General features: G+C 53.0%; 1 long non-coding RNA gene across 1 annotated transcript; it reads left to right on the forward strand.

The window, feature by feature from the left end:
* Positions 1–8,521: 8,521 nt before the first annotated feature.
* On the forward strand, positions 8,522–21,947 carry LOC114228823 (uncharacterized). Its single transcript, XR_008554561.1, has 3 exons — positions 8,522–9,542; positions 10,104–10,193; positions 21,698–21,947. It is a non-coding gene; the product is annotated as an uncharacterized LOC114228823 (long non-coding RNA).
* Positions 21,948–26,831: the final 4,884 nt, after the last annotated feature.

Raw genomic sequence — 26,831 nt, forward strand, 5'->3', positions numbered from 1 at the left:
CTGGTGTGCTCATTGGCTTGAAGGTCGCATGTATTTGGGGTGCAGTCGGTATCCAGTTCGGAGTGTGCCCGGCCAGTGGCAGATGCAGCCCCAGCCCCCAGCCCTGGCTGCGCTGCCCGCACGGCTCCCAGCACCAGCGTCCTTTCTCGGCTGCAGGCGCCTGGACACGCTGCCCGCGGGGCCTTCGTAAGTGACTGCGGCTCTGACCACCACAGCCCGCGGGCTGGCCTCCTGCTGCCTAACTATCCAATCTGCCTCCGCACCCGGCGTAAGCCCTGGGAGAGAGGCCTGGCTGGTTTTGTTTTCACCCCCCAGACACAGCAGGCTCTTAACACGTTTTATCAGGTTAAATGTGTATTCATTGTGTCACTTGGAAACAAGCAGAGCACATACTCCACTCGCCATTTAAAAGGCTCCTCTGGCCTCACATGTCAACCCCGTCAGCAGCAGAGTTGAGTATTTGTCATTTTACTTGACCTCCAAGACCCCATCTTCTTTCAATTAAAAACAGAGAGAGCGAGATGGTAAAACCTGCCCCAGCTAAGGGCCCGGCGGGACGCTCCACCCAGAGGCCGCACCTCCCTCCACCCTGCCCGGCTCCACCACACAGTCCCTCCCCAAGAGCAAGGACACGGACAGTCCCTGGGCTGGCCTCTGGACAAGGAGAGACTCCTTACACAACAGGATCAGCTCATTTGATGAAATAATTAACAAGAACGAATGGGATTCTGGATCGAATGAAAGTCAGGAGACTCTGAAACTAGTGCTGGGTCCCTGAGCACCCCTGCGGTCTCACTCCCAGTCCCCCTCCAAGGAGCAACGACAAGAGCCCAGGGCACTCAGGCGCACACCGCCAACACCAGCCTGGGGCTTTGCGGGGAGTGACACGCCCTCGAAGGCTGCTGCACTGGGAAAGGGGGGCAGCCTGGCTTAGTCACCAGCCTGCAGAGCATCAGATATTCCCCAACACTCATTCCACACACACCCTCCTGTTCAGGCACGCTGCGGGTCCAGGAGCTCCTGCTGACTCCACGTTCTGTCCCACTTCTCCTCCAGGATACAGGGAGTGAGGGGAGGTCCCCACAGGATACAGGGAGTGAGGGGAGGTCCCCACAGGATACAGGGAGTGAGGGGAGGTTCCCACAGGATCCAGGGTGTGAGGGGAGGTTCCCACAGGATACAGGGAGTGAGGGGAGGTTCCCACACAGGATGCAGGGAGTGAGGGGAGGTTCCCACAGGATACAGGGAGTGAGGGGAGGTCCCCACAGGATACAGGGAGTGAGGGGAGGTCCCCACAGGATACAGGGAGTGAGGGGAGGTCCCCACAGAATACGGGGAGTGAGGGGAGGTCCCCACAGGATACGGGGAGTGAGGGGAGGTCCCCACAGGATATGGGGAGTGAGGGGAGGTTCCCACAGGATATGGGGAGTGAGGAGAGGTTCCCACAGGATATGGGGAGTGAGGGGAGGTTCCCACAGGATACAGGGAGTGAGGGGAGGTTCCCACAAGATACAGGGAGTGAGGGGAGGCCCCCCACAGGATACAGGGAGTGAGGGGAGGTCCCCACAGGATAAGGGGAGTGAGGGGAGGAACCCCACAGGATACAGGGAGTGAGGGGAGGTCCCCACAGAATACGGGGAGTGAGGGGAGGTTCCCCACAGGATACGGGGAGTGAGGGGAGGTCCCCACAGGATACGGGGAGTGAGGGGAGGTTCCCACAGGATACGGGGAGTGAGGGGAGGTCCCCACAGGATACGGGGAGTGAGGGGAGGTCCCCACAGGATATGGGAAGTGAGGGGAGGTCCCCACAGGATACGGGGAGTGAGGGGAGGTCCCCACAGGATACAGGGAGTGAGGGGAGGTCCCCACAGGATATGGGAAGTGAGGGGAGGTCCCCACAGAATACGGGGAGTGAAGGGAGGTCCCCACAGGATACGGGGAGTGAGGGGAGGTCCCCACAGGATATGGGAAGTGAGGGGAGGTCCCCACAGGATACGGGGAGTGAGGGGAGGTCCCCACAGGATATGGGAAGTGAGGGGAGGTCCCCACAGGATACGGGGAGTGAGGGGAGGTCCCCACAGGATACAGGGAGTGAGGGGAGGTCCCCACAGGATATGGGAAGTGAGGGGAGGTCCCCACAGAATACGGGGAGTGAGGGGAGGTCCCCACAGGATATGGGAAGTGAGGGGAGGTCCCCCACAGGATATGGGGAGTGAGGGGAGGTCCCCACAGGATACAGGGAGTGAGGGGAGGTTCCCACAGGATATGGGAAGTGAGGGGAGGTCCCCACAGGATATGGGGAGTGAGGGGAGGTTCCCCACAGGATGGTCTCCAGACAGCCTGCCATGTGGGGTCCTCGGTCCTCCCTGTGGGAGCCTCGCACTGCTGTTCCCTCTCTCAGGGGACATGAGAGCAGACGCTGGGCTCTCTTCAGGCGTGAGGCGAGGGTGACCCTCCAGCCGAGCTTTCTGGGCACGCGCGCTGGGGGAGGGCATCTCCGCCTGCCGCTCCTTACAGTACCACTTTTTCCCATTTTGGGGTAGATTTTAGTAGTTTCTCTTTCTAAGACAGACGGCACTTGGTCTATTCTTTCATTCAACAAAAACGTACGTATTGAGAATCCCCTACAATGTAGTAGAACCACTGCTGTAGAGTCTAAGACCATCAGAAAACACAGATATTTACATTACGATTCATAACAGTAGCAAAATTACAGTTATGAAGTAGCAACGAAATAACTTTACGGTTGGGGGTCACCACAGCATGAGGAGCTGTATTAAAGGGCCACGGCGTGAGGAAGGTTGGGAACCACTGCCCTACATGGACATGTGTGCGCTTCTGAGATGGCCCTCCTCACCTCTAATCGCACAGCCGGCAGCCCCTTTTCCCTAATTGGCACCGTTGGAGCCTGACACGGACCCCGAGCTCTGGGGGTGGAATGACAAAGCAAGGACAGAGCTCCCTGGATCCTGGGTGACCGCCCTGCTCAGCCACCGCTGCCTCCCAGCCTCTCTCCTCCCTGTGTCCCCTCCTGGGCTGCTCACTCCAGCGTTTAAGCATTTTGCTCTTTCTCCAAACCTGATGCCTGGAGACCCCTCTCCCTGGGCTCTCCAGCCTCCCACGCTCTTTCACTACCGATAACGGTCTGCTCCTTCAAGGAGCCGTGCACGCGGCACCTGCTCGGTGGAGCTGGCGCTGGTCTCCCCCTCGCTGGCCCTGGGCTCCAGCCCTGCCCGGAGCCTGCAGCTCACGCGCCGTCCGGCGGGCACACAGGCTGTCTCAGCCCATCCAACCGTGGCCTCTCCCACAGGAGACTCAGCTGCCCTTGTGCCTGGCAGGACCTCGCCCGCTGTGTCCCTCACACAGGGTACCGGCACTGCAGGTGGCATCGCACGAGAACGGGGAAGGCCAGCTGCGCTCTGTCTGCTGCTCCTGCCTCAGCAGCAGCGAGAAAGCACATCGTGCTGCGATGCTTCCATTCGAAATCTCTGTCCATTGTCACCTCAAGTCAATGGGCCCGCTGAATGTTAACAACCTAACGTCTAAAAGGAATGCTCATCTCCTGAAGAAATACATAAATGCACATTTATTGGTATGATGCACCAGAAAGCAACCAACGGCAGATGGAAGACCAAATCGTCTTTGAAAGTGAGAAAGGGCAGCCTGCAGAGCCATGTGCGGCGTACAGGCGGCCTCTGCCCGCAGCGGGCCCTCCTCTCCCGAGGCGCCGGTTCAGCGGTCCGGTGTCTGGAACCGGCCCGAAGGGACCCGGCGCCTTCCCCTCAGATCACGGAAGCACGTGCGACCACGGGTTCGCCGGGAGCCACACCAACGCATCCCACGAACGCAAACCTGCGGACAGAGGAACTCATAAGGGGCGCAGGTGCTGAGCGACCTGGACTGCCCAGGAGCCAGCCTCGAGCACGGACTGTGACTCAGCCGTGGGGCCTGCTGAAAGGCCGACGAGTAAACAAACGCAGTCCTCAGAGTGCACGGGAGAACGGAGACGAAATGGGCCACGCCAACGGCACGGAAGGCAAGCGCTGCGGGACTTCGGGGATTAGGGCCTGCGTGCACCGGAGGAGAGGACATCAGCGGCAGCCCCGCGGACCGAGTCAACAATCTGGGGAATGAGTTCCCACGTAAATACTTCTGGGCGAGTGCTCCAGCGTGCAGAGGGCGTCCGCTGCCTGTCTGATTTCCCCTCCGCCTCCCCAGCTCGTGCTCAGGTCCCCCGACAGCTGCGCTGCTTGTCATTCTGTGCGACTGGCTGCGAGGAGCGAGGAGTCACGGCGGCGGAGAAGGCAGCCGAGCAGCCCGCAGCCCCAGACACCGGAGCGGGCCTGGGAGTGGGAAAGTCGACAGGCAGGGGAATTGGACACAAATCTGCAAATCCATTTCACAACCTCCGTTCCGATCATCCTCTTAAGCAGGCAGTTTTGTTCCGCTTTGGTCAGAAGGAGATGATGACCTGAAAGCACCAAGAATGGCACCAGGCATCCCACGGAGCACTGTCAGTCGTGTAAAGGGCTCCTTTCTCCGCTGTAGGTGAATGAAACTGGCAAACAAGCCTGCAGCACGTCTGAAGTATACAGCGTGATCTGGTAGACAGTCATGAAGTCCTGCGCCGGGGATGCCAGGCGGTCTGCGGCTGTGCAATCACAGGGCGCCTGCTCGGACCTGGGAGCGGGCGCACCTGGGCTGCCTGGGCACCTGCTCCTCCGGCTCCAAGCCCGCGCCGCAGGTACTGGCCCGGGCGCTGCGGCAGCATTACACAATGTGAGCAATTGTGCATCTCAACTTGCGAAGACTGACACCCCCCACGGGGATGCCATCGCTCGCAGCACAGGGCCTGCCCGCCCGGTCCCTGTTCTCCACCTTGTGCTCAGCCTGGGCACAGACAAAGCACAGGATGAAAACCTGCCTCCTGTTCTTCCAGGGAACTTGGGGTAAGACCAAACAATGGATGACTCTGCCTCCTGCCGCTCCTCCAGCGAAGAGCAAGTCACACACGCAGGCTGGGACCGGCTGCTCTCCCTCTGTGACGGGGCTCTCGGCGGCGTGTGCCATTCCTCTTGGCACTGACCGCCGTCTGCCCCCATCTCCCTCCCTCCTGCTCCCTTCCCCCTCCGGCCTGCGTTCCACATCGCTCTGTCTGTCTGTCTCCCTCTCTCCCTCCTGTTTATGCTCTTGCTCGCTCCCTCTCATGTCCCTCTCCTTTCTCTGCCAACCCAATAAAGTGTCTCAATACAGTCAGATAAGAGGGGACAGGAGGAAACATTTTTAATTTAACCAATGCATGTGACTTCGCTCTCGAATGGATGAAATAAAGACATTTTCAGAGATATCTAATAAAGAAAATTTAAAAGTACAAATTCCAGGTGATTTCCAATGCAATTCATGTCAGTATTCCCAGGAGCCTCAAAGGTGTGGAGAGCACAACATGCAGAAAAATGTCCCAAATTGTTCTAAATATGGGCGATCCCCACCATAAACTTTGATACTCAGTTTTGGAACACAAAGTGCTCAAGCTATGAAAATAGCCATGGCCTCTGCATGGTACAACATGTGCCCATTTTTATTCTGGATGATTCTTTCCCCAGAAACGCCCACTCCCCATGATACCGTTGTGATAGCCGGGTTACCATTTGACAGGGAAGGAGCAGAGCGGAGACCAGAGAACACAGGATGCCCGTGCGCTCTGCCAGGAAGCTGCAGGTGACGCTCCCCGAGGCTGTTCCCTAGATCAGCAGGCGAAGGGGCCGCCGAAGGCAGCTCAGACGCATGCCCAGTGAGGTCGGGAAGATGCCTACCGTCAGCACGCCTGGTGCAAGGCAATGGCCAGGAGAGGCGTGGCCACGCACGGGCGTGAAGTCTGAGGTACTTCATTCCTGAGCCAGGCAGCTGTCTCTCTTGCCTCCTGCGCTCTTGGGACTCCTGCTGCGGGGCGTGCTCCCGCGTTCACGCAGGTGGCTCGCAGCCGTGCGGGCCCACCCAATGGACTGATGGACCATGATGAGCTGAAGCCACATCGGACTCCGCCCCACCCTGCCCCGGAAACTCTGGGCACTGGCTTCACCTCTGGCCCTGCTGAGCCCCAGGACTGGTTCAAAGACGCTGGGGCTTTGCAAACCGAGGGATGTAACTCTACACCATAAAAACCATTCATTCTCCGGTGTGAGTCTTAGAAAGTTCCTTTTCTGAAGATAACGCAAGAACCCCACGCCCCCTAGCAAAGGAGGAATCCCACCACCCCGACCCTCTGGCAGCACCAGCCTCCCCGGTGCTCACTGTGGGCCTGGAGGTCCCACTGGTTAACGCGGAGTGAGCGGCTCCCCCTGCACCTCCCCCCGTCAGTCTATCCCGGGGTTACATGAGCGCCGAGCAGAGCCGTGGCCGCGCTTCCCACGCACCAGGCGTGGACGGGTAGGGTAGTTCATGGGTGGGACACGAAAGGAGGACTCTAGTTCCTGGGCGTTTGTGCTGTAATCTCCTCTACACTCTAACTAAACTCTCTCAAGGTCTAGCGTCTCAAAATACGTTCATGTGAAATTCACCCCGAGCCAGGAAGGGTGACGGAGCTAGGCTCTCCTCTTGGGGGCGAACTGCAACATCGCCCTTGACGACTGTCACAACAGGCTCCTCGGGCGCTGAGACCCCCGGTGACAGCCACGCCCTGCGGGGAGTGGACATGCACGCTGGGACCCAGACTTCCACGCAAAGTGGTGGGAAAAACTCTCACCCACGTCACCCCGGAAACCCTGACAATGAGGCTCCCAGACCACGGCTCACAGTTAAAACATGGAAACACCTCCATCCGCACAGAGCGGACACATCACAAATGTGTCTGCGCAGCGCGCTGGGCAGCACGGAAAGCAGCCGGCGCCAAGCAGGGCGCCTGCAGACACGAGCGCAACGTTGGCTGAGAGAAGAGAATCGCGTCATTTATGAAATTCACGAAGAGGCGAATGAACCATACTTACTTCAAAGACGTAGCTCTCCCTGGAGAAGGAGTGAAGAGCGGCCAGTGATGGTTCCCGAAAACGGGGCAGAGGGGCGCTCCGAGGAGGCCGGAGGGGCGGCCGGGCCCGGCAGCTGCCCTTTCTAACGGGCGGGCCTGCGGACACGCTCTCACACAGCCTCTCCTGTGTGACGTCCACTCACGTGTCTCCGCGTGTTGTGGTGGAATACAAGCGTGTCATTAACATAGAAAGCACTGTCAGCGAGTGATGGCATGGGACTCCTCGCCCCGTCGCCTTTCAGAAACGCCACTTGGAACCGCTCCCGGGCAGGAAACCACGTCCCAGGAGGCCTGTTCCAGGCGAAGGGCCTCCGCCCGCCCGCCGCCCGCCCAGCTCCGGTGCGGCGATTTCTCCGCACGCATCGCATCTCGCGTCTGTCCTGTCTCCTGGGCTTCTGGTTCTTGGACGACCCAACTGACCACCAAGCTGAGCTAACAGCTCGCACGCTCAGTGAATGCTCGGCCCTGCCTGCCAGGTACAGTCTGTGTTTTCACAGGACATTTCCTAACTTTAGCACAGACGTAACCCCCCAATAGAGCAAGTATTTCCCGGGACTCTCTGCCCCAAACAAGCCTACTTCCTCCTCGCTGACCCCCCGACGCATCTGAACACCGACGTGGCCTGCACAGCTGAGTGAGGGAGAGGCCCTCCTGCCTCCGCCCACTCGTCAGACCTGCCGCAGCGCCTCCCGGTGGCAGTGCTGTCCTGGCGCCCCGGGCGAGCAGTGCCGGCAGGGTTTCTGCTCAAAAGTACTTCTAATCCGAAGGGGATGCAGGCAACAGGCGAGTGAACACCAGCAGGTAACTAGAAACTGCAAAGGCCATGCAGAAAGGCAGAGAGCGCCACGAACGGGTCTGAAAAGCAGCAGCAAGGGTGGCGGCTGACGAGGAGGGATGTTCCGGCTCCGAGGAAAGGGAGAGGGGCCTGTGTGCCTGTGTGATGGCTGCAGAGAGCGGCTCGGCGGATTCCGGGGCAAGGAGGGCATGGGAGGCCGGGCAGAGCGGCGCCCCGTGCTGAGACCCACCTGGCAGCTGACCGCCCTGTGCCCTGTGCGGGGAGGCAGGGGGCCAGGGCATCGGGCCCTGGGGCCGTGAGGAGTTAGGATTCTATGAAGTCACGGACGGGTATTAAGCAGGGGGTGGGGAGGGGGTCAGAAGGAGAGAAGGTGGGAGAATATGGTCCCACTTCGGGTTGTAACTGTCTCCTCAGGCAGCCGGCGAGGGGTGTGGCCTTCAGTTAGACTCTAACTGTTAGCGGAACCCACACCTGTGAGGCGCCAGGGCCCAGGCCGGCCTGCGGGCTCTCTCTTCTCCTACATTCGCCGCTTTAATTCCACCTACTAATGACCCAGGTGCTGGTAGGTGACAAGATAACTTACGTAACCGTGTTTCTAGAAGTGTCAACAATCTTTCCTTCGTATTTGTCAAAATGCTTCATCTACAGAAAGACCCACAGTCACAGACTGCATATGTTTACCCTTTGAATGCCAAAGCATAGCTTTAAAAAGCAAGCTTCTTGATAAAAGAAATTATGGGAATTATTTTACTTACCAAAAAAACGTGTTCACAATAATTCCCGATACCCTTGATCTAAGACACAAACCTACTACTCACTCTCAGCTCCAGCACTGGGACAGCGGCTGGCGGGGCTACGGGACGGTATGTGCGTCCATCCATGTCACAACAGTGACACCCAGTGGCTAGTTTGCTGAAGTGCTCTTTCAGGGGAAACACTGCGAGACCAACCCCTGCACAAGTGGGTGGCTCTCCTCAAGCGTCCTCTCTAGTGCACACGTCGTAAGCGGCTGCGAAGGGGGAGAAAGGAGCTGCTCCTCACGCTGAGTATTGACAGGAAGCCAGCGCGAAACAAAGCCAGACCGGGGCAGTCCCTGAGACTCCCCATCTGAGTGGAAGCCCTGGGCTCCCGAACAGCTCACATTGTCCCCGTGTCTAAGCTTATCTGCGAGCTCTCCTCTGAGAGGCAAACGTGTTGCAGTGAGGGGAATCGGTCCTCGCGGGGACTCGTGTACCGGGACACGGCGCTCTGCGAGAGCCCACGCCTGCTCCCTGCACAGGCACACTCACTCCGACGAGCATGGTGTTGAGTGCGAAGAGCTAAAATTCACACCTGCCAGGCCTGCTCCGGCTCTGCCCCCAGCGCTGCGTCTGTGACAGTCTCTCATTGGAGCAACGCAGCCTGCGTTCATCTGTCCCTCCCGCCAGGCCACGTCCTGCTCCGTCTGCTCACACCCAGGTGGCTCCACAAGACTTTCACTGAAACAGCAGATGACTCTTGCCTCCCACTGGGAACTGTGGTGCCAAATGTTCCCCCTGCAACTTGCACTGGGGGCGCTGGAAGCAACCTGGGCCCTGGGCTGAGCCCGAGTCACCGTTACCTCTCCGGCGGAAGAAGCCGCAGCATGCTCTGTGGGGTGGGAGCAGGGCCCCTGGAGCAGGGTGACCACCTATTCCAGAAAACAGGCTCGGAGCTGCACGCAAACCAGAGACGCAGGACAGTCAGGTCGGCTCCAGCGGCCAGGTGCCGGGGGCGGCGGGCGCGGCGTGGTGTGCGGTGAAGGTTAACGACCGGCTCTCTGAATGTGGCTGTGAGTGCTGGTTAACCTTTTTGTTGCTATTATTGAGACAAGAGATAAGTGATAAAAACTTAGGCTATTTGTCAATATGAGCAGCTCTTTGGCTAAAATAAAAAAGATATACCAAGTGATGTATTTGGAGGTCTATGACATCCTTTCAGTTATCAAACTATAAAATCACGTTTTTAACTTCCAGCCGTGTACGCAGTGCTCCGCGCTCTCCGCCTGCTAACGTGAGGTCGGAGGGCGTCCAGCCTGCACGGCCCTGCGGCCGCCCGCCCAGGCCGCCCCTCAGGCCCGTCGGCATTCGGAGGAGGAGAAGCCGCTGCCTCCGACACTCTGCTCTCGGCTGGGCTCCTCAGTGAACACCCCCCCACCAGCTCCTCGAGTTCCTGTTCAGCGCTAACCAACTCCTTCCCCATAAACAGGGTGCATTTCTTTTAGGGATAATGTGCAGCTAATCAACCCCTGTGCCGTTTCACTTCCAGAACCATGCGGGTACCATCAGAACACAAATGGTAAAGCCGTGAATGTGAGCTCTTCACTCCATGGAAAGGTCAGATTTCGCCTGGGATAAGGTGAGGTCTCTGGTCCCGGCGGGGGAGAGAAATGCGCGCTTTGCAGGAGCTGGAGGACCGGGGAAGTCTGTGCCTAGAAAACTCCGTGGCTGTTGGGGCTGGCGTGATCTGTGAATGGGGAAGGGCGTCCTCAGAGCTGCTAACAGAGGGGATCTCTAAAAAACAACCCACTTTGATCTGACGCGAAGGGACAGCCTAGGAGTTTCAAAGGTGTGCAGGCTGCTTAGACTTGTGCGCAGACCCACTGCTCGCGCACTTGGGCTTTTTCCTCTTCATTTCCTTTCTTCTATTTACTAAGCAAGGATCATCCAGGTGGGGACGCCCTGGGAGACTGCAGGGGGAAGTTGTTTTTCTGGAACCTGGGGATCGGAGCGGGGAGCGACCATCAGAGAGCCAGCTCTGGCGCAGCCCACCTCCACAAACCAGTATTGAGTGCCACAGAGAAAGCAGGATCTAAGTACAGGCTAGAGAGGCCATATAGACCCGGATGTTAATCCAGAAACACTGCCACCCAGGGGCTGAATCACAAACTGACTCTTGTGTAATCCTATCTAATAATAGACAAATATGCAAACTGACCATACCTCCGACACACCCAGAAGCCATGCCCACAAGCCACGCCCACCATCCAATCAGAGCGACTATGCAAATTAACCCAAGCCAAGATGGCTACAGCCACAGAGAGCAAGGTTTCCTAGGTAACAGAGGAAGCCAAGCTTTCTGCCAGCCGTTGCAGGCCTAAGCCTCCACTCAAGCTACAAAGTTTCAATTATAGAAGGTAAACAAATTCAAACAAATGGCAGCAGAATGGAGCTTGAGAGAGCAGGCCAGGGTTGCCGCCGGCAACAGGGGAAGCAAAACTTTCCACACACCCTGGCCAGGCCCACCCGCTTAAGGCAACAAAGTTTCAATTATAACCCCAACACAATGGCTTCAGGCCTCGGAGGGAGCCCCAGGCTTGGCTCTGCTCCAGGCTACAAAGTTTCAATTGTAGAAGGAAAATAAATTCCAGATACCAGGGCCTCCGCTTGCGTTGCCAGGGGGCATGGCCTGCCTGCAAACCACCACAGGCCCCTCGCTCAGGCCGCCCCATGCCCCAAGAGTACCCCACCCTGATCAGGGACACCCTTCAGGGCAAACCAGCTGGCCCCCACCACTGTACCAGGCCTCTATCCTATCTATAAAAAGAGTAATATGCAGATTGATCATCACTGCAACACACAATATAGCTGCCCCCATGTGGTCAAAGATCCTGCCCCCATGTGGACACAGGATGGCCACCACAAGATGGCCAGCAGGAGAGGGCAGTTGGGAGACACCTGGCCTGCAAGGGAGGGCAGTTGAGAGGGACCAAGCCTGCAAGGGAGGGCAGTTGGAGGTGATCAACCCTGCAGGAGAGGGCAGTTAGGGGTGACCAGGCCGGCACAGGAAGGAAGTTGGGGGCAAACAGGCTGGCAGCAGAGTGGTTAGGGGGTGATCAGGCTGGCAGGCAGAAGCGGTTAGGGGCAATCAGGAAGGCAGGAAGGCAAGCAGTTGGGAGCCAGCAGTCCTGGATTGTGAGAGGGATGTCCGACTGCCCGTTTAGACCCAATCCCAGGGATCGGGCCTAAACGGGCAGTCGGACATCCCTTGAGGGGTCCCATATTGGAGAGGGTACAGGCTGGGCTGAGGGACAACCCCCCTCCGTGCACGAATTTTGTGCACCGGGCCTCTAGTCAAAAATAAAGGAATACGAGAAATTAAGACACTGCCTGCTTAAAAACCAGGACTGGCTTACAACACTGAGGAGCAGTGGAACGCAGGGAACTGCAATACTGTCCGGACTGGGAAACAGGCGTGCCAAACAGAATAGAGGAAGTGAATGACCTTCACTACTGCACATTTTTTTTATTTTTTATTTTCTTATTTTTATTTTTTTATTTTCATTTTTTGCATCTTTTACTTAAGAAACTAATTTTTTTCTTTTTTCCCTCACTTGATTTTACCTTTTTAATTATTACATTTTTATTTTCAATCAGCATTATTACTACTACTATTTTAGCTTTTTTTTTTAAAGTGTCATTTTATTTTCTCATTGTTTTATTTTGAGATTAGTGTTCTACCTTCTATTTTCATCTTTCCTTTAGCATCGTTTTACCCTATCTCAACTCTACCTTTATGCCATCACTCTCTTCCTAACCTTTCCCCTTTTGGTGTCCTGTTTATGTTAACCCTTTCCTGCTTTAGATTTTCCCTATTCTGTTTACCCCCTGCTAAAATTTCACCCTACTTATACATCTAATTTCCAATCCCCTGCTCCAAGTCCACACACACCTCTCTCTTTGCTGTCTTAACTATTCAGCAATTGTTTTTCTCTCTGTCCTTTTGTGGTTGTTTGCTTGAATGTTGATTATATCAAATTTTTATGCTTTTTTGTGAGAGTGTTTTGCTTATTTTTTTTTGTTTGGTTTTCTTGTTTGCTTTGTTTTTGTTTGACTTTTACTTCTGTTTTCCCTTGCCTCGCTTCATATTAGTTGGTGTTGTAGTTTGTATTAATCTCCAGGTACTTGTTGCTGGCATTTGCTGGGATTAGTGGTTGTTCTATTGGAGTTTTCTCCCCATATATATAGTTTGTTCCCCTTTTCTCTCTTAGTCTCATTCTTGTCTCTCTTACTTTGTTTTTCTTTTCCCAATTTCATTTTGACACTCATTTTTTTTCTTTCTTTTTATTCTTCTTTCTCTCCTATCCCCTAATTTGCCTTACTCTAGTGGTCGCCTTTATTGGGGGTTATTAATATCGTGAATACATTTCTCTTCAGTGCCTTGTGTGTTGTACCTGGTTGTGTTGTATTTTGTGCCTTTAAAGCAATGCAGGAGAGAGAGAACTACATAACCAGACATCCGGAGAAGAGAGACCATGGGGAGACAAAGAAACAGCCCACATATGAAAGAAAAGCAGTCATCACCAGAAAAGGAAGTAAACGAATTAGAGGCAAGCAACCTATCAAAGAAAGATTCAGAGAAATGGTCATAAGGTGGCTGAAAAGAATGGAAGACAAACTGGACAATATGAGTAGAACCAAGAGGAAATGAAGAAGAACCAAGAATAAATGAAAAATGACATCGCTGCTGTAAAGAACTCAATAGAAAGCATCAAGAGTAGACTAGAAGAAGCAGAGGACCGCATCAGTGAGCTAGAAGACAAGATGGGAAAAAATACCCCAAGCAGAACAGCTTCTAGAAAAAAAAATTAAAAAGCATGAGGAGAGCCTAAGGGAACTTTGGGACAACACGAAACAAAACAACATCTGCATAATAGGCATTCCAGAAGGAAAGGAAACTGAGCAAGGAATAGAAAACCTGTTTGAAGAAATAATGACAGAATATTTACCTGATATAGGGAAGAAAAAAACCCACACAAATCCAAGAAGCTCACAGAGTCCCAAGCAAAATGAACCCCAAAAGACCGACACCAAGGCACATTATAAATAAATTGGCAAACACCGACGACAAAGTAAGAATCTTAAAAGTGGCCAGAGAGAGACAGAAAGTTACATACAAAGGAACCCCCATCAGACTAGCAACTGATTTCTCAACAGGAACTCGTCAGGCCAGAAGGGAATGGAATGAAATATACAAAGTCATGCAAGGGAAGGGTCTTAATCCAAGAATACTGTACCCAACAAGGCAATCCATCAAAATTGAAGGTGAAATCAGGAGCTTCACAGACAAAAAAGGACTAAGGGAATTTATCACCACCAAACCAGCAATGCAAGAAATGCTTAAGGTTCTGCTAAAAAAAAAAAAAATAGGAAGCAAAGAAGGAACACAGGGGTATAGAAAAAAAATGGTGACAAATAAGTACCTATCAATAATAACTTTCAATGTAAATGGATTAAATGCCCCAATCAAAAGATATAGGGTAACAGAATGGATAAGAAAACAAGACACATATATCTGCTGTCTACAAGAAACCCACCTCAGAAAAAAAGACACACACAGACTGAGGGTGAAGGAATGGAAAAAGGTTTTCCAGGCAAATGGAAATGAAAAAAAAAAAGCTGGGGTAGCAATACTTACATCTGACAAATTAGATCTCAAAGTGAAGGACTTAATAAGAGATAAGAAAGGCCACTTAATAATACTAAAGGGAGCAATCCAACAAGAAGAAATAACTCTGGTAAACATATACACATTCAATACAGGAGCACCCAAATACATAAAAAAAAAACTGCTGGAGGATATCAAGAGAGAGATTGACAGCAATACAATCATAGTAGGAGACTTTTTTTTTCTTTCATAGGAGGAGACGTTAATACCCCACTATCACCATTGGACAAATCTTCTAAACAAAAAATCAGCAAAGAAACATCAATCCTAAATGACTCACTAGACCAGATGGAATTAATTGACATCTTCAGAACATTTCACCTCAAAGCCACAGAATATACATTCTTCTCAAGTGCAAATGGATCATTTTCAAATATAGACCATATGCTGGGACATAGGCAAAGTCTCTTCAAATTCAAGAAGATAGAAATCATATCAAGCATCTTCTCAGATCACAGTGACATAAAACTGGAAATCAACTACAATAAAAACAATCCAAAGAAATCAAACACATGGAGACTAAACAGCATGCTATTAAACAAGGACTGGGTCACCAGAGAGATCAAGGAAGAAATAAAAAACATCATGGCAACAAATGACAATGAAAACACAACAATCCAAAATCTATGGGACACAGCGAAAGCAGTCTTGAGAGGGAAGTTCATAGCTCTACAAGCTTACTGCAAAAAACAAGAAACAACGGTAATAAATTACCTAACCCTACAACTCAAAGAGTTAGAAAAAGAGCAACAAGAAAAGCCCAGTGTAAGAAGAAGGAAGGAAATAATAAAGATCAGAGCGGAGATAAACGACATAGAGACCAAAGAAACAATACAAAAGATCAACAAAACCAAGAGCTTGTTCTTTGAAAGGATAAACAAGATTGATGAACCTCTAGCCAGGCTCACCAAGAAGCAAACAGAGAGGACCCAAATAGACAAAATCAGAAATGAAAGAGGAGAAATAACAACAGACCCCACAGAAATAGAAAGGATTATTAAAAAATACAATGAACAACTCTATTCCAATAAACTGGACAACCTGGAGGAAATGGACATCTTCCTAGAAAAATATAACCTTCCAAAACTCAACCAAGAAGAATCTAAACAACTCAATAGGCCAGTAACTATGGAAGAAATTAAAGCAGTCATCAAAAAGCTTCCGGCAAACAAAAGCCTGGGACCAGACGGCTTCACAGGAGAGTTTTACCAAACATTCAAGGAAGAACTAAAACCTATCCTCCTCAGACTATTCCAAAAAATTCAAGAAGAAGGAACACTTCCAAGCTCCTTCTATGAAGTCAGTATCACCCTTATACCAAAACCAGATAAAGACAACACAATGAAAGAGAATTACAGGCCAATATCCCTCATGAACATAGATGCCAAAATTCTCAACAAAATTCTAGCAAATCAGCTCCAGCAGTACATCAGAAAGATCATACACCATGACCAAGTAGGATTTATCTCAGGAATGCAAGGATGGTACAATATCTGCAAATCAATAAACGTGACACATCACATAAACAAATTGAGAGATAAAAATCACATAATCATATCAATTGATGCAGAAAAAGCATTTGACAAAATCCAACACCCTTTCTTGATAAAAACTCTCAACAAGGTGGGAATAGAAGGATCATACCTCAACATAATAAAAGCTATATATGATAAACCCACAGCAAACATCATACTCAATGGGCAAAAACTAAAACCATTTCCCCTAAGAACAGGAACAAGACAGGGATGCCCACTCTCACCACTCCTGTTTGACATAGTACTGGAAGTATTAGCCATTGCAATTAGACAAGAAGAAGAAATAAAAGGCATCCAAATTGGAAAAGAACAAGTAAAGCTGTCTTTATTTGCAGACAACATGATATTGTACATAAAAAATCCGAAAGACTCCGTCAAAAAACTAATAGACTTAATAAATGAATTCGGCAATGTAGCAGGATACAAAATTAACGCCAAGAAATCTATGGCCTTTCTATACACCAAGAGTGAACTTACAGAAAGAGAGACTAAAAAAGCAATCCCATTTACCATCGCACCAAAAAAATTAAGATATCTAGGAATAAACTTAAGTAAGGAGGTAAAAGACCTATATGCGGAAAACTACAGGACACTGAAAAAAGAGATAGAGGAAGATGTAAACAGATGGAAGAACATACCATGTTCATGGATTGGTAGAATCAACATCATTAAAATGTCCATACTACCCAAAGCAATCTATAGATTCAATGCACTCCCCCCTTAAAATACCAACGGCATATTTCACAGACCTAGAAAAAAACTCTCCAAAAATTCATCTGGAATAAAAAAAGAACCTGAATAGCCACAGCAATCCTGAGAAAGAAGAATAAAGTAGGAGGGATCTCAATAACATATTTCAAGCTGTATTACAAAGCCACTGTTCTCAAAACACCTGGTACTGTCACAAGAACAGACCTATAGATCAATGGAACAGAATAGAGAATCCAGATATTGACCCAAACCACTATGCTCAATTAATATTTGACAAAGGAGGCATGAACATACAATGGAGTCAAGACAGTCTCTTCAATAAATGGTATTGGGAAAATTGGACAGATACATGCAAAAAAAAGGAAACTAGATCACCAATTTACACCATACACAAAAATAAACTCAAAATGGATACAGGACTTAAACATACAACAGGAAACCATAAACATACTAGAGGAATCCACAGGCAACAAAATCTCAGACATATGCTGAAAGAACTTCTTCACTGATACTGCCCCTAGGGCAATGGAAGCTAAAGAGAAAATAAACAAATGGGACTACATCAAAATAAAAAGCTTTTTTACAGCAAAAGAAACCATAAACAAAACAACAAGAAAGCCCACTGCATGGGAGAACATATTTGCAAATGTTGATACTGATAAACGTTTAATCTCCAACATCTACAGGCAGCTTATACAACTTAATAAAAGGAAGATAAATGATCCAATAAAAAAATGGGCAATGGACCTAAATAGAATCTTTTCAAAAGAAGACAGAAGGAAGGCCAAGAGACACATGAAAACATGCTCAAAGTCACCAGTTACCCTAGAGATGCAAATCAAAACGACAATGCGGTACCATCTCACACCTGTCAGAATGGCTATCATCAACAAATCAACAAACGACAAGTGTTGGCGAGGATGCGGAGAAAAAGGAACCCTCGTGCACTGCTGGTGGGAATGCAGACTGGTGCAGCCACTGTGGAGAACAGTATGGAGTTTCCTCGAAAAACTGAAAATGGAATTCCCATTTGACCCAGTAATCCCACTCCTGGGAATATATCTGAAGAAACTGGGAACACCAATAAGAAAGGATATATGCACCCCTATGTTCATAGCAGCACAATTTACAATAGCTAAGATTTGGAAACAGCCTAGGTGCCCGTCAGCAGATGACTGGATCAGAAAACTATGGTACATCTACACCAGGCGTCCTCAAACTATGGCCCGCGGGCCACATGCAGGTGTTTTTGCCGTTTTGTTTTTTTACTTCAAAATAAGATATGTGCAGTGTGCATAGGAATTTGTTCATAGTTTTTTTTAAAACTGTAGTCCAGCCCTCCAACGGTCTGAGGGACAGTGAACTGGCCCCCTGTTTAAAAAATTTGAGGACCCCTGATCTACACAATGGAATACTATGCTGCCATAAAAAAGAAGGAATTCTTACCATTTGCAGCAACCTGGATGGAATTGGAGAACATTATGCTAAGTGAAATAAGCCAGTCAATGAAAGAAAAATACCACATGATCTCACTCATTTATGGATAATAAAGAACATTATAAACTGATGAACAAAAAGATAGATACAGAGGCAGTAAAGCATCAAACAGACTGTCAAATTACAGCGGGAAGGTTAGGGAGAGGTGGGGGAGATAAGAGGTCAACCAAAGGACTTGTATGCATGCGTATAAGCATAACCAATGGACGCAAAACGCTGGGGGGTGAGGGCATGTATGTGAGTGGGGTGGAGGGGGCAATGGTAAGATATGTACACATATAATACCTTAATAAAAAAGGGGAAAATGGGAAAAAAAACAAATGTTAAAGCCGTGAATGTATTGCTTAATGCGTTTATAATAGCAGCTCATTAATTTAAAGCCCTTTATATGGAAGAAGAGCAGTGATGGCAAGACCGACCTTCCACGAAAGCGCCTGTGGACAGACTTGCCCAGGAGGAGGTTCCTGTGCGCCTGAGGGTGGTAAGGAAGACCCTCCCCTGGGCCTGGGCCACTCCTGCATCCCGGCCGCACAGAGATTGCCGATCCTTCCACGGTTTCTGCCAATGCCCTGACCCTTCCTCCCACGGAAAGCACAGAGCACATAACTGCCGCTGCTGCCTAGCTGCTGCCTAGCTGCTGCCTAGCTGGTGTCTAGCTGGTGTCTAGCTGGTGCCTAGCTGGTGTCTAGCTGGTGTCTAGCTGCTGCCTAGCTGGTGTCTAGCTGGTGTCTAGCTAGTGCCTAGCTGGTGTCTAGCTGGTGTCTAGCTGGTGTCTAGCTGCTGCCTAGCTGGTGTCTAGCTGGTGTCTAGCTAGTGCCTAGCTGGTGTCTAGCTGGTGTCTAGCTGGTGTCTAGCTGGTGTCTAGCTGGTGTCTAGCTGCTGCCTAGCTGCTGCCTCGCTGGTGTCTAGCTGGTGTCTAACTGGTGCCTAGCTGGTGCCTAGCTGGTGTCTAGCTGGTGTCTAGCTGGTGTCTAGCTGCTGCCTAGCTGCTGCCTCGCTGCTGCCTAGCTGCTGCCTAGCTGCTGCCTAGCTGGTGTCTAGCTGGTGTCTAGCTGGTGTCTAGCTGGTGTCTAGCTGCTGCCTCGCTGCTGCCTAGCTGCTGCCTAGCTGCTGCCTAGCTGGTGTCTAGCTGGTGTCTAGCTGGTGTCTAGCTGCTGCCTCGCTGCTGCCTAGCTGCTGCCTAGCTGCTGCCTAGCTGGTGTCTAGCTGGTGTCTAGCTGGTGTCTAGCTGCTGCCTCGCTGCTGCCTAGCTGCTGCCTAGCTGCTGCCTAGCTGGTGTCTAGCTGGTGTCTAGCTGGTGTCTAGCTGCTGCCTCGCTGGTGTCTAGCTGCTGCCTAGCTGCTGCCTCGCTGGTATCTAGCTGGTGTCTAGCTGGTGTCTAGCTGGTGTCTAGCTGGTGCCTAGCTGGTGTCTAGCTGGTGCCTCGCTGGTGTCTAGCTGGTGTCTAGCTGGTGTCTAGCTGCTGCCTCGCTGGTATCTAGCTGGTGTCTAGCTGGTGTCTAGCTGGTGTCTAGCTGCTGCCTAGCTGCTGCCTCGCTGCTGCCTAGCTGCTGCCTAGCTGCTGCCTAGCTGGTGTCTAGCTGGTGTCTAGCTGGTGTCTAGCTGGTGTCTAGCTGCTGCCTCGCTGCTGCCTAGCTGGTATCTAGCTGGTGTCTAGCTGCTGCCTAGCTGCTGCCTAGCTGGTGTCTAGCTGGTGTCTAGCTGGTGTCTAGCTGGTGTCTAGCTGGTGTCTAGCTGCTGCCTAGCTGCTGCCTAGCTGCTGCCTAGCTGCTGCCTAGCTGGTGTCTAGCTGGTGTCTAGCTGGTGTCTAGCTGGTGTCTAGCTGGTGTCTAGCTGGTGTCTAGCTGCTGCCTCGCTGGTGTCTAGCTGGTGTCTAGCTGGTGTCTAGCTGGTGTCTAGCTGCTGCCTCGCTGGTGTCTAGCTGGTGTCTAGCTGCTGCCTCGCTGGTGTCTAGCTGGTGTCTAACTGGTGTCTAGCTGGTGTCTAGCTGGTGTCTAGCTGCTGCCTCGCTGGTGTCTAGCTGGTGTCTAGCTGCTGCCTCGCTGGTGTCTAGCTGGTGTCTAGCTGGTGTCTAGCTGCTGCCTAGCTGCTGCCTAGCTGGTGTCTAGCTGGTGTCTAGCTGCTGCCTCGCTGGTGTCTAGCTGGTGTCTAACTGGTGTCTAGCTGGTGTCTAGCTGGTGTCTAGCTGCTGCCTAGCTGGTGTCTAGCTGGTGCCTCGCTGGTGTCTAGCTGGTGTCTAACTGGTGTCTAGCTGGTGTCTAACTGGTGTCTAGCTGGTGTCTAGCTGGTGTCTAGCTGCTGCCTCGCTGGTGTCTAGCTGGTGTCTAGCTGGTGCCTCGCTGGTGTCTAGCTGGTGTCTAACTGGTGCCTAGCTGGTGCCTAGCTGGTGTCTAGCTGGTGTCTAGCTGGTGTCTAGCTGCTGCCTAGCTGGTGCCTAGCTGGTGTCTAGCTGTTGTCTAGCTGGTGCCTAGCTGGTGTCTAGCTGGTGTCTAGCTGGTGTCTAGCTGGTGTCTAGCTGGTGTCTAGCTGGTGTCTAGCTGCTGCCTAGCTGTTGTCTAGCTGGTGCCTAGCTGGTGTCTAGCTGGTGTCTAGCTGGTGTCTAGCTGCTACTTTGAGTAGCCTGGCTTCTCCGTTCCTTAATGTGATTTTCCTAAGTCAGAGCCTGAAACGAGTGTTGGCTGCAGCCGTTGGAGAGATGACCCAGGAGCCGCAGGGCGATGGGGCGTGTGTGTTCACACTGGTCCTCCTGGGACACGCGAGGACATCAATAGCGACCAACGGTGTCCAGGACGGCCCGCCTCCCTTCCCCAGGGCAGCACCTGCTCTTCCCACAGTGCCATCCTCCCATGGCCTCCACTTCTCTCAGCCCAGTGACAGGCCTCCTTGCTCACCTTCCCGGAGCCTTTGCCCCTGCCAGGCCTCCCACCTGAACATGCCCTCAGCTCTTCGTTCACACACAGCCTCTTAGAGCGCCCGTTCACCACGCCAGACCCCCACGCCCACCACCTCCTCTGCATTGCCTGCCCCACAGCACTTACTACACTTCATTTGGTCTATCTCCTCCCACGCAAGTGCGTGCTCCAAGGGGTGGGTAGGTGATTTTTGTACGTTTTACTCATTTCTGTGCCCCCTGAAGCAGTGCCTTGTACACAACAGGCCCTCAGTAAATACTGCAGGTGCGCTAGCAACAAGCCAGCAAAGCAGCGCCCATCACCAGCAATGCATTCTCTCCTCGCCAGCGCGGGCGTCTGTCTCTCCGTCTGCATCTGTCCTGATGGGAAGGCCAGGAGCCCCAGGGAGGCCCTTCGGAGCTTTGCTCCGCGGAAGCACGGCCCTGAGGCCCGTACTGCACACTGCAAACGTGTACAAATGCCAAGTGTACAAGCTAGGAGCCTTTGGAAAGAGCACGTTCGGGCGTTTGGTCATTGGGAGGAGTTCAAATAGATGTATCCATACGCACTGGGTGGCATGTAATTTAACATACGTGATCATTCAATATGTGATTGAATTTCCTTCTATTTTATCGCACTCTCCTCGTGTGGGCGGGGAGGTGCATACTGAACCGGAAGAAGGCTGCATCCTGTGTCTCACAGGAAGTCTGTGGAAAGTAAACTTAAAAGGCCATGAAAGAAGGCATGTGTTCACGCCACGCCCCTTCCTCCTGTTTTCCAGCTGTTTTAGGTGTCTTCTAACAATGGCCAGAAGGTGGCAGCCTAACCCGCCTGCAGCACATGAACTCAAGCGCCATTCTTCGTTCCATTCTTCGCAGGGAGACAGCACTGAGGAGGCGAGGAGGCGATGAGGATTCAGAAAACAGGAGGGGAAGGCCTCAGAGACACACCCTCTCACCCACCTGACCACAGCACCTGGTGCGATAACACCTGGAGAAACCTTTCTCTGTAAAATCCTAGGCCTGAAAGCATTGGCCTACACAGTGTTCTGGAATTCTCTCTCTCTCCTTTTTTTAAAAGAGATTTGGTTGTTTACTTGCTTTTTAAATATCTGTAGCCTCCTAAGTCTTCCCTTTACAATGACGGTGCAGCGGGGGGGGGGGGCGGGGGTTCGGGGGGGGGCAGACCCTCAGGGCGTTCTATTCCGACAGCTCACACAGCAGGGTCCCGAGGCTCCCTCTGCACCGGACAGGCCTCCTGGGCCCAGGCTGCCTGCTCACAAGGCACAGCCGGTGGGGGCAGGGCCGGCAGGGGACTCGGAGGAAGCAGCCTGCCCCTCTGCTCCGGCTCCCACGTCCTGGGAGGGGGAGGGGGCCGTCTCCCTGCACAACCGTCCAGTGAACGGCTGCCACTCAGCCTGGTGATGAGCGGCTGTGACCCGGAGCCTGTGCGGTGCCCGGGTCCGGGCGGCTGCTGTCCTCAGCTAGGCCGGGTGCTGACCACAAGGTGGCAGTGGACGCGTTCCCTGGGGCTGGGGGACAAGAGTGATGCGTGGCCCTGGGGCGAGGACAGGAGCCCGGGAGCCCCGCAGCTCCTGGCCGTGCCAACCACAAAGGGTCAGAGGGCAGTGAACAGGCTGCGCATGGGCCCTTGTTCGGCCTGAAGCCCACCGGCCGCCGGGGAGGAGGGGCGTGGAGGCCAGCGCCGCGCACTGCCATTGCAGAGCAGGGCTGGACAACAGCCTCCTCTGCTCGCTCTGCTGCGTGGGCAGAGGGCGAGGTCAAAGCCAAACTCCCACGACAGACCGTGGTGACAATGCATTGTCCCGGGCAAGCGGGTCCTCGTGAAAGACGGCCCTACAGCTGAGGCTCAGGTATGCGCCTCTTTTCGTTCCCAAATATGCTCCTTGTTCGCAGCCAGCTGTGCGGCTCACGGTGACTCAGGAGATGACGCGCAGGTACCAGGAATGTGGGGCGCCTGCCAATCACGGAGGCCTGACTCGAGGAACTGGGCGCCGTCCACACAGGCTATCCTGAACTTGATGAAGGCTGAACTGGTTATACACGTGTGGCCTCTCCGACTAGTCAGATGTGCTAATCGGACAAAGGAAGCACTTGTCCCGCAGCCGCGGGCACAGCAGGCGCCCTGCTGAGCACATGGAGGTGCTCGTGACCCCACCACCTCCTTCTCTCCTCCGTGTCTAAGTCACAGCGTGGAGGGCACTTGGTCCTCAGGACTTCAGCTCTGAAGCCACCGAGGGGCCTGCAGGTCTGCTCCCCGCCTTACGATCAGTGTTCAGTTAGGAAGTTCTGGCCACTGGAGTCCTCAGCAGAGAGGCGTGTTCCGTGTCCTCTGACACGGCCTCTCAAGCGTCCCCGTGTGCACAAGCCACCGGGGAGCTTCCGCTCCAGAAACAACGGGCAGGCCCGAGGCTGGGCACCTGTGGCCCCGTCTGTGCTGCTGCGCACACACCTGTGACAAGGTCACTGGAGAGAAGCTCTGAGGAGTCGCCAAGAGACTGTGGTCCAGGAAGAATCACCCCCAGTGACCTCCGTGAGTATTGGCCCTCCGCCGCTCTGGACGCCATGCGGAGGGCCTGCTGCCTTCCTGCTCACCTGTCCTCAGCTAGGCTGGGTGTCCAGGAGAGCTATCCCCAAGGCCACGCAACACAGGCCTGGCTTTTCCCTCCTCTCCTCTCAGAGTATGAGGTTCCTGCCTTGAGAAGGTGGGTCTGCAAGCACATGTATGCGTTTGGCAGAAAGAAACACTGAGCTCCCCCTAAAAGCCTAACACACGCCTCGTTGTTCTTTGTCCTCACAAAGCCAATAGCCGTCTGCATATTTCAGAGGACAGAGTCCTCCACATGCGCCCTGAGAGGCCACTTCCCACCCTTGCTGTGGGGCCTGCACACCTGCCACTGGAGACTCACCTCAGCTCCCCCAGGCCTTGCACAGGTACCTCGGCGGGGGGGAGGGGAGGTACAGAGCGAGGGGCAATGGGCATCTGCTGGAATCGTATGCCTAGAGATTAATGCCAGTCCACAGGGGTCTCGCAGAACCACCCCACCAAGTGACTACATGCATGTACTGATTCATTGAGGCCACTGCCAACCACTTAAACTTAGAGATAGATAGATGATAGATAGATAGATAGATAGATAGATAGATAGATAGATAGATAATAGATAGATAGATAGATAGATATAGATATAGATATAGATATAGATATAGATATAGATATAGATATAGATATAGATATAGATAGATGATAGATAGAGATAGATAGATAGATAGATAGATAGATAGATAGATAGATAGATAGATATAGATAGATAATGAGAGAGAGAGAGAGAGCTGTCACTTTAGAAGAGAGTTTCTCAACTGCTCGCTAAACTAAATATGCTCTGACCTCACCATCCAGCAATCATACCCATTGGTGTTTACCCAAAGGAGCTGAAAACTTACGTCCACAGCAAACTCAGCAGCTTTACTCATAATTTCCAAAACTTGGAAGCAACCGCGATGTCCTCCAGAGCTGACGGGACGAATGAGCTGCGGCCCCCCCAGACGACGGGGTGTTACTCAGCACTAGGAAGTGGCTGCCGAGCCACAGGAAGACCCGGAGGAACTGGAGATTTGCATCACAAACTGGAGGAAGCATCTGAAAGGTCTGTGCACGTATGATCCCAACCCTGTGACTTTCTGGAAAAGACTAAACTATGGAGACAGTAAGAGGTTGGTGCTTGTCAGCGTTCAAGGGTCTGGGGGTAGAAGGAACATGGAGGATTTTTAGGACAGAGAACTCACTGTATGATGCTATAATGATGGACCCATGTCATACATTCGCCTAAACCACAGCTCGCAAGCCACATGCGGCTCTTTGGCCCCTTGAGTGTGGCTCTTCCACAAAATACCACATGCAGGCGCGCACATACAGTGCAACTGGAACTTCATGGCCCATGCGCAGAAGTCGGTTTTCGGCTCTCAAAAGAAATTTCAGTCGTTGTACTGTTGATATTTGGCTCTGTTGACTAATGAGTTTGCTGATCACTGGCCTAAACCAATAGAATGCACAACACAAGAGTGACCTATAATGTAAACTAATAAACTGTGGACTCTGGGTGATAATGGTGTCCATGTGGGTTCACTGATTGTCACAAATGTACCGTCTGGTGGGGGACATTGATAATGGGGGACGTTGGTGGGGTGACAGAGGATGTATCAGAAGTCACTGTACCTTCGGCTAAATTTTTTATGTGAAACTCAGGCTGCTCTAAAAAAATCAAGTATCCTATATAATAAAGACATAATATGCAAATTGACCATCACACCCTCGCACAAGATGGCCACCCCCATGTGGTCAAAGATGGCCACCACAAGATATCCGGCAGGGAAGGGTAGTTGTGGGTGATCAGGCCAATAGGGGAGGGCAGTTAGGGGCGACCAGGCCTGTAGGGGAGGGCAGTTGGAGGTGACCAGGCCTGCAGGGGAGGGCAGTTGGGGGGGACCAGGCCTGCAGGGGAGGGCAGTTAGGGGTGACCATGCCTGCAGGGGAGGACAGTTGGGGGGACCAGGTCTGCAGGGGAGGGCAGTTGGGGGTGACTGGGTCAGCAGGGGAGGGCAGTTAGGGGTGACCAGGCCAGCAGAGGAGGGCAGTTAGGGGCAACTGGGCCAGCAGGGGAGGGCATTTGGGGAAACCAGGCTGGCAGGGGGTGCGCAGTTAGGGGCGACCAGGCCTGCAGGAAAAGGCAGTTGAATGTGACCGGGCTGACAGGGGAGGGCATTTGGGGGGGACCAGGCCTGCAGGGGAGGGCATTTGGGGGGGACCAGGCCTGCAGAGGAGGGCATTTTGGGGTGACCAGGCCAGCAGGGGGTGTGTAGTTAGGAGCAACTGGGCCAGCAGGAGACGGCAGTTGGGGGTGACCAGGCTGGCAGAGGAGGGCAGTTAGGGCCTGCAGGGGAGGGAAGTTGGGGGTGACCAGGTTGGCAGTGGAGGCAGTTGGGGGGTGATTGGGCCTGAAGGGGAGGGCAGTTAAGGGCAACCAGGCCGACAGGGAAAGGCAGTTGAGCACAACCGGGCCAGCAGGGGAGGGCAGTTAGGCATCGATCAGGCTGGCAGGGGAGTGGTTAGGGGAGTGATCAGGCTGGCAGGCAGGCGAGTGGTTGGGAGCCAGCAGTCCCGGATTGTGAGAGGGATGTCCAACTGCCGGTTTAGGTGCAATCCCACAGTCGGACATCCCCCGAGAGGTCCCAGATTGGAGAGGGTGCAGGCTGGGCTCTGGGTCACCCTCCCCTGCCCCCAGTGCACCAATTTTGTGCACCGGGCCTCTAGTCCTAGCTAATAAAGAGGGGATATGCTAATTAACCATCACTCCATCACAAAGATGGCTGCACCCACAGTTGAGGCCAAGTTCCCATAAGGAGCCTTAACGAGCAATCAGCAGGGACCTGAGGCTACGCCCTCCCCCGCCCCTGTGGGGCTTGACAGAGGACCTCAGGCCACGCTCCCCACCTGGCAGGGCTTGACAGGGACCTCAAGCCGCGCCCCCCGCCCTGGCATCAGGCTGGGGGACCACAGGCCACACACCCCGCCCCAGTGCCAGGCCAGGGGACCTGAGGCCACACCCCCCATTCAGAGGGGCTTGGTGGGGGACCTCAGGCTGCTCCCCTCACCCCAGCGCCAGGCCAGGGGACCTCAGACCGCATCCCCCGCCCAGCAGAACTTGACAGGAGACCTCAGGCCATGCTCCCCACCCAGCAGGGCTTGACAGGGGACCTCAAGGTGCACCCCCAGTGCTGGGTCAGGGGAACTCAGGCCATGCCCCCTGCCCAGCGGGGCTTATCAGGGGACCTGAGACTGTGCCCCCCTGCCAGTGGGCTTCATGGGGGACCTGAGGCTGCGCCCCCCTCCTGGTG

The sequence above is a fragment of the Eptesicus fuscus genome, chromosome 19, assembly GCF_027574615.1.
Source record: "Eptesicus fuscus isolate TK198812 chromosome 19, DD_ASM_mEF_20220401, whole genome shotgun sequence".
Classification (NCBI taxonomy): Eukaryota; Metazoa; Chordata; class Mammalia; order Chiroptera; family Vespertilionidae; genus Eptesicus; species Eptesicus fuscus.